This window comes from Periplaneta americana, chromosome 14, assembly GCF_040183065.1.
Source record: "Periplaneta americana isolate PAMFEO1 chromosome 14, P.americana_PAMFEO1_priV1, whole genome shotgun sequence".
In the NCBI taxonomy this organism is placed as follows: domain Eukaryota; kingdom Metazoa; phylum Arthropoda; class Insecta; order Blattodea; family Blattidae; genus Periplaneta; species Periplaneta americana.
In genome coordinates this window covers 27,070,359-27,077,858 of record NC_091130.1, presented here as the reverse complement: position 1 = coordinate 27,077,858, position 7,500 = coordinate 27,070,359, and the positions used below count along the sequence as shown (strand labels likewise).

The following is a 7,500-nucleotide window of genomic DNA, read 5'->3' as shown; positions in this document are numbered from 1 at the left end:
GTAATACACTGCTATCTTAAATTGGATTAGCATATTGGGAATTCAGTCAATGGCTTTCCCAAAACACGCTATGAAATATTTCATATGAAACAACTTTTATCTCGAAAAGGAAGCGAAACCGAGCAAAATTGTATTAGACTTTTTTGTTTGAAATATCTTAAAGAATAACACCTGAAATTAATAACATTACTTTCGGTTCACCATATACAGGGTGTTTCAAAAATACGGGCATAATTTCAGGTATGTATTTCCCACATGTAGACAATCAAAATAGTTCATTACAACATGTGTCCGGAAATGCTTCATTTCCGAGTTATGGCCTTCACAACATTGAAATTCACCGGAACGTTTTTCTTTCCGCAGGTCGTTGTCATTACAGAATATGTTCAAAATGTCCACCCCCTGCTTGAATACAGACCTCACATCGATGTCTCATTGACCTGCGAACACGATCCCAAACTCCAGGAGTATTGCGTATGTCCTCAGACAGGGCCTGTACACGTTGCAAATGATAAGGATACAATTGATACTCTTTCAATAGTCTCCAGATAGTCGTATGAGGAACATTGACTTGCAACGCTACCCTTCGTGTGCTGATAGAAGGAGTCATGTTCACAGCCTCCAGAATCTCCTCCTGTACTTCTGGAGTTGTAGATCTTGATCATCCCCTTCCCAAACCAGGAGAGTTAAATTTTCCATACTCGCAACGACGGTAATGGAGACGTACAATTGTCTTCCGATCTGGACATTGTCGCTGGGGGTACCTCTCCTGGTACAAACGACGAGCCAGCGCAGCATTGCCGTCCGCCTTACCGTACATGAAGTGTATCTCTGCCAGCTCTTGATTTGAATACATGTCGCACAGTCTAACGTCTACACAACACTGAATGTAACCTTCGCCTCGGAATGAACTGTCAGAGTGCCCTCTTAATGTCTCCTTTGACGGCAACGACCTGCGGAAAGAAAAACGTTCCGGTGAATTTCAATGTTGTGAAGGCCATAACTCGGAAATGAAGCATTTCCGGACACATGTTGTAATGAACTATTTTGATTATCTACATGTGGGAAATACATACCTGAAATTATGCCCCGTATTTTTGAAACATCCTGTATATACTGCGTGTACCGTTTAGATGGATCGAGAAATAAGAGCTAATTTAAAGTATAAATAATGGTTTTATAACATAACTTTGTAACAACTTGATGTAAAACCTCTCTGAGTTTCGGAGAATGGTCAGTGCAACTCGATGTATGCACCTCGAGCTATCCTGAAAACATCCAAAAGGTACTCAACCTTCTGCCAAGTGTTCCATAACATTTGTGGAGTGATTAGCGCAGCTGCATTTATAATGCGTTGTCTCAGTTTTTCCAAAGTGTCAACTGTACCACGTTGGTACACAACATTGTCATAAAGCCCTAGAAAGAGGTCAATGGGCGTCAAGTCGGGTGACCTAGGTGGCCAGACAAGGGTTCTCCTCTTCAGATCAACCTATTGGGAAAGTTTGCATTCAAGAAGTCACGCACTGTTCCATATTAATGGGGTGGAGCCCCATGTTGCTGAAAAACCGATCCTGGGGGAGTTGATCAACAAGATAAGCGTTGCACATGTCCAGATACACATTCCCTTTGAGTGTCGCCTCGATGAAGGAGAATGGTCCAATGACGGATTCTTCTACTGAATGGCACCAGGCTTGTTTCTACGATAAACTTTAGTGCGCATGCGCATGAACATGCAACTGTTTTTAAACCATTGGTGCATAAACTTGGACAGTTTCTGCGTCTTTTCTTATGTATATCAAAACAATATCTTCATCTGATTTCAAATGGTGTGCATTTATTTCTCGATCCCTCTAAGCGGGACACGGTGTATATTAATTTTATTTGCTTAATGACTTTTCTCTCATCCTTTATGTATATTTCAAGCCTTTCATCCTTTCTAATGATATTTTATTTTCCTCTCTCAAATCTTCCTTCCTGTTCGACTTTATTTCTTTCTGTTATCACACTTGTTCCTTGATTATTCTTCTTTATATTCATTCAATAGGTATTTCTTTCTTTCTTTTCTTCTTTCATTCTTTCTTTCTTTCTTTTCCTTTCCTTACTGATGTTTATAATTCCTCCACTTATCTTTCTCTCTCTTTTTCTCTATTAGTTAAATAATAACATTATGCTGTCATAATATTTTTCTAGTCCTCAAATAATACCTTTAAAATGATTAATATTGTTTATCTTCTTGTATATTATGTTTATATTATATAAATTCATTACCTTCTGTCTTTTTTCTTTATATTTATATTAGTCCTATTTTTATATTCATTTAATAGGTCTTTCTTTCTTTCTTTCTTTCTTTCTTTCTTTCTTTCTTTCTTTCTTTCTTCCTTTCTTTCTTTTTTTTTTCTTTCTTTCTTTCTTTCTTTCTTTCTTTCTTTCTTTCTTTCCTTTCCCTTTCCTTACTGATGTTTATAATTCCTCCACTTATCTTTCTCTCTCTTTTTCTCTATTAGTTAAGTAATAACATTATGCTGTCATACGAATATTTTTCTAGTCCTCAAATAATACCTTTAAAATGATTAATATTGTTTATCTTCTTGTATATTATGTTTATATTATATAAATGCATTACCTTCTCTCTTTTTTCTTTATATTTATATTTATATTAGTTCTAATTTTATATTAATTTAATAGGTATTTCTTTCTTTCTTTCTTTCTTTCTTTTTTTCTTTCTTTTTTCTTTATTTCTTTCTTTCTTTCTTTCTTTCCCTTTCCTTACTGATGTTTATAATTCCTCCACTTATCTTTCTCTCTCTTTTTCTCTATTAGTTAAATAATAACATTATGCTGTCATACGAATATTTTTCTAGTCCTCAAATAATACCTTTAAAATGATTAATATTGTTTATCTTCTTGTATATTATGTTTATATTATATAAATTCATTACCTTCTCTCTTTTTTCTTTATATATATATTTATATTAGTTCTATTTTTATATTCATTTAATAGGTATTTCTTTCTTTCTTTCTTTCTTTCTTTCTTTCTTTCCCTTTCCTTACTGATGTTTATAATTCCTCCACTTATCTTTCTCTCTCTTTTTCTCTATTAGTTAAATAATAACATTATGCTGTCATACGAATATTTTTCTAGTCCTCAAATAATACCTTTAAAATGATTAATATTGTTTATCTTCTTGTATATTATGTTTATATGATATAATTTCATTACCTTCTCTCTTTTTTTATATTTATATTTATATTATTTGTATTTTTATATTCATTTAATAGGTCTTTCTTTCTTTCTTTCTTTCTTTCTTTCTTTCTTTCTTTCTTTCTTTCCTTACTGATGTTTATAATTCCTCCACTTATCTTTCTCTCTCTTTTTCTCTATTAGTTAAATAATAACATTATGCTGTCATACGAATATTTTTCTATTCTCCAAATAATACCTTTAAAATGATTAATATTGTTTATCTTCTTCTATATTATGTTTATATTAATATTTCATTGCTTTCTCTCTTTTTTATTTATATTTATATTTGTATTATTTTAACTTTCTTCCTCCCCTTCTTTACATCTCTTTTAAGCCTTCCATCCTTTCCACCTTTTATTTTATTCTAACAAAATCTTCATTTTTCATTGCCTTCTTTTTTCTTCCTCCTTTTTACTCATGTTTGTAATTTTCTCTTTTTCTCTGTCTTTGTTTCTTTCCGCTCTCCCTTTATCCCTCTTATCTCAAGCTGTTGTACAATAAGCCGTGTTTAGCAACATGGGGGGAAAGATACCCTTGTACTGCCTGCGTTGTTAGTGTTTTATACTGGTTCTCTTTTCCAACCATTTCATAACCTAAAGCCAGCTTGTTGTAAAGCTTAACGTACTCTGGCATCATTTTCATTCATAGTTGTATTAAAACCTGTAGTCTTATATTCTCGCTCTCACATCATCTTCCGCGTCCAGTGTTGCACAGTACAGCAGCTATAAAATTCACTTTGATACGTCCTAACGATAGCAGGCATCTCCTTCACAGCGCTCCGATCCTATCTTGACGTACTCAGGATCACAAAAAAGAGCTCTCGACTTCTTGCCTAATGAAATATATACACAGGCACATAAATTATTAAATATCAAGAAGCCGGCGTCTCAGCTGTGTTCTGTATGATGATATTGCTGATGCTAGAGAACGTGAACTGTAGCTTGAGTACGATACAGAGTAAATGGGAAGCTCAAACGTAGTTCAGTATGCTGATGGTTTTCCTTCAGAGAAATGGAAGTTTGAGAAACCACATTCAAAGAAATCTAAGAATACACTGACCAGCTACGACGACAACAAAACATGACAGATTTGCAAAGGAGATAAATTCTTATGGAACTAGTCCAAATACGGGGGAGAACTGTGTGAACTTGCCGAAGTTTACTAGTTCGGTCCCATGGTTTAAAATATATACTGCAGTAGAATTCCGGTTATCCGTCTCCCCATTAACCGATTGGCGGATTATCCGACTGTCTTTTCCTCGCGTTTTTTTTTTTTTTGCTACAGAAATATATGAATATACAGGGTGTATCTAAATTGGTGTCAAATATTTCGAGGACGAGTTCCTAACATCAAAACATTAAAAATCGTTAATATGAACACGGGTCTGAAAATCATTCGTTATGGAATTATTAAAAGGTTTATCCCTTCATTCACCGCTGATTTTTAATTGTTTGTTTGTTTGTTTATTGTAGAGCAAATAAATGAGAAGAAAATGTATTCTGTGAGGCGACAGAACAAAATGAGTTGCATAATTTAATTGATGATGTGCCTCTGGACGTCATCCAACGAATGTGATTTTTACATGATGGTGCTCCAGCTCATTTAAGTCTGATAGTTGCAATTTTTTAATGATGAATTTCCGCAAAGATTGATTGCTTGAAGAGAATTAATTGAATGACCTGCTCGATCGCCTCACTTGAATCCAATGGATTTCTTCGTCTGGGGACCTTTAAAGTCCCTGGTTTATGCGACTCCTATACCTGATGTTGATATTTTGAGAGAGTGAATCTAAACTGAATTTGACCAAATACGAAACACTCCAGCGATTTTCAACAGAGTACGCCAGAGAGTATAACGCAGGCTTAGGGGATACATTGAAGCAGGAGGAAGCCACTTCGAGAAATTTTTGAAACATTAAATTCTGTCTTGTAGCTCTGAAATAAATGATTTTCAGATCCATGTTCATATGAACTTCCTGTAATGTTTTGATGTTAGGAACATGTCTGACACCAATTTAGATACACCCTGTATACATTATACTGGGTGTTCAGTTCAAAATGTGTCATGGCTCGCTGTATGCCGTCATATGGCTAGCCGATGAGCCTAGAGAATTCAATCTTCCTACACTTCCGCAGAGGTGTATAACCTAAGAGGCAGAGAAGTTGCCTAGCAAGTACGGCGTTCATTCTGAAGAGTACGTACCGATACGTACGGTAACGCCGGTAGTGGCAGGAATGTGAACTGTTTGGAAATACATACTGTCGGGATATGGGGACAGGGTTAAGACGATTACATACGTATTTGTTGACATTAACTTCGACGGTCAACATGGACACGGAGCATTTGATTTGTGTTGTGGAATGTTACCGTACGCAACCGATGATAACAAATACCTTGCGTACGACTTGCCGGCGCAAAACACAGTTCGAAAGAGGTTATGGTAGCACACAGACCGTACAGACCGCCATCTGTTGCTACGACGTTCAAGTTATACCGTACACCTTCTCAAGTTCAGATTGAAGAACGCCTTAAATAATAGGCAACTTCTCTAACATATAAGCTGAAACTCGCTTCAAATCGGTGACCCAACAACAGTGACGTCATGACACACTTTGAAATGAACACCCAGTATTAGCACGTTATTTTTTCTAGAGATATATATTACAAAACTTTGCCCTTACACAGTTTGGTCTGGTGTTTGTGTTGTACTGTATAACTTCTATATAACATGTCTTCCATGGGTATCAAATGTTATTCTAAGTATGAAAAAGTGCAAACAACTGAGTGGTTTGGGGAACGAGACACTATGGTTCTTCTCAAAATATGAGATTGGAGTCACAGCTGTGTGCAATTTAATGAAATTCAAAGATAAATTGTATAAACTATGTAAATCTACAACAGGAGACCACCACTACCCCTTTCTTTCCACAGACAGCCAATACAAGGAGTTTCCTTGCCCCAAAATCCCTTTATTAACAACCAGACTCATATCAGTGAACTTCTGATCCACTACCTAGCGTGTTGAATACGAGACCAAAGAGGAAATTACGATAGTGTAAGTATTATTCACTAAATTTACGAAAATATTTTATAGTATGGATTATCCGATTTTTTCGATTAACCGTTCAGCCTACCCGTTTCATTACCACGGATAACAGAGGTTTTACTGTAGTTCGGTCCGGAGCCAAGAAGTAAACAATACTAGTTCGTCCACATCGATCCGATGCGAATTTTGTTTCATTTACCTGCAACCTCTTGTTCAGACTACCCGCACAATAGCACTGTCATAGAAGTTGCCGACGAGTAAAGGGGCATTACCTTATGCAACTTATTTTCATGATTTATTTAAATTTATTTAAATTTAAATGTACGGAATAAAGAATATAATTACAAAACAAACAAGAGAAATAGAAATAAAATAATACAAGCAATATAAAAAGAAGATACAGTAGTGTTAACAAAATTTGAGACCGAATGAGCAGCGCTCGTGATCGGTCGCAGTTCAGATATAATATTAAAATAATAATAAAAAAGGTATCCCCGTAACATGCCATGAAGGCACTTGGGCGGCATGGAGGTAGAGCCCCATGCTTTCCTTGACCTCGGCACTAGAATGAGGTGGTGTGGTCGGCACCACGCTCTGACCGCCTTTTACTCCCGGGAAAGACCCGGTACTCAATTTTATAGAAGGCTGAGTGAACGTTGGGGCCGTTCTGAAAGTTTGGCAACGAGAAAAAATCCTGTCACCACCTGGTATCGAACCCCGGACCTTCCAGTCCGTAGCCAGCTACTCTACCAACTGAGCTACCCGGCCGCCACAAAATAATAATAATAATAATAATAATAATAATAATAATAATAATAATAATAATAATAATAATAAAAATAAATAAGTAAAATAAAATAGGAACTAAAATATAATTACAACGGCAATGGAATTATATAATATAATATTAACACTAGAGAAGAATAATATCGCACGTGAAAAGTAGGACTAATATATATTTCAAAATTATAGAATACAGATATAATATAGGTTAATTAATTCAAACACATATGCTATAAATTTATTTAATCAAATTGAAGATATTAACACGTTTCTAATTTTCTTGTTATATGTTAGTGGGTTACATGTTAGAAGTTCTGGGTGTAATTTAGTTAAAGCATTGTACAACCGAGGGCCAAAATTTATGCTGTGCTTTAGACCAGCAGATGTGAGACATTTAGGTTCTACTAATGTTGAATTAATATTTCGT

At 35.3% G+C, this 7,500-nt stretch overlaps 1 protein-coding gene across 1 annotated transcript in view; it reads left to right on the top strand.

Annotated features, from left to right (window-relative positions):
- Positions 1-7,500, top strand: part of bma (SCY1-like protein bma) — a 1,113,807-nt gene that overhangs the window by 791,300 nt on the left and 315,007 nt on the right. The gene's annotated exons all lie outside the window — the stretch shown is intronic.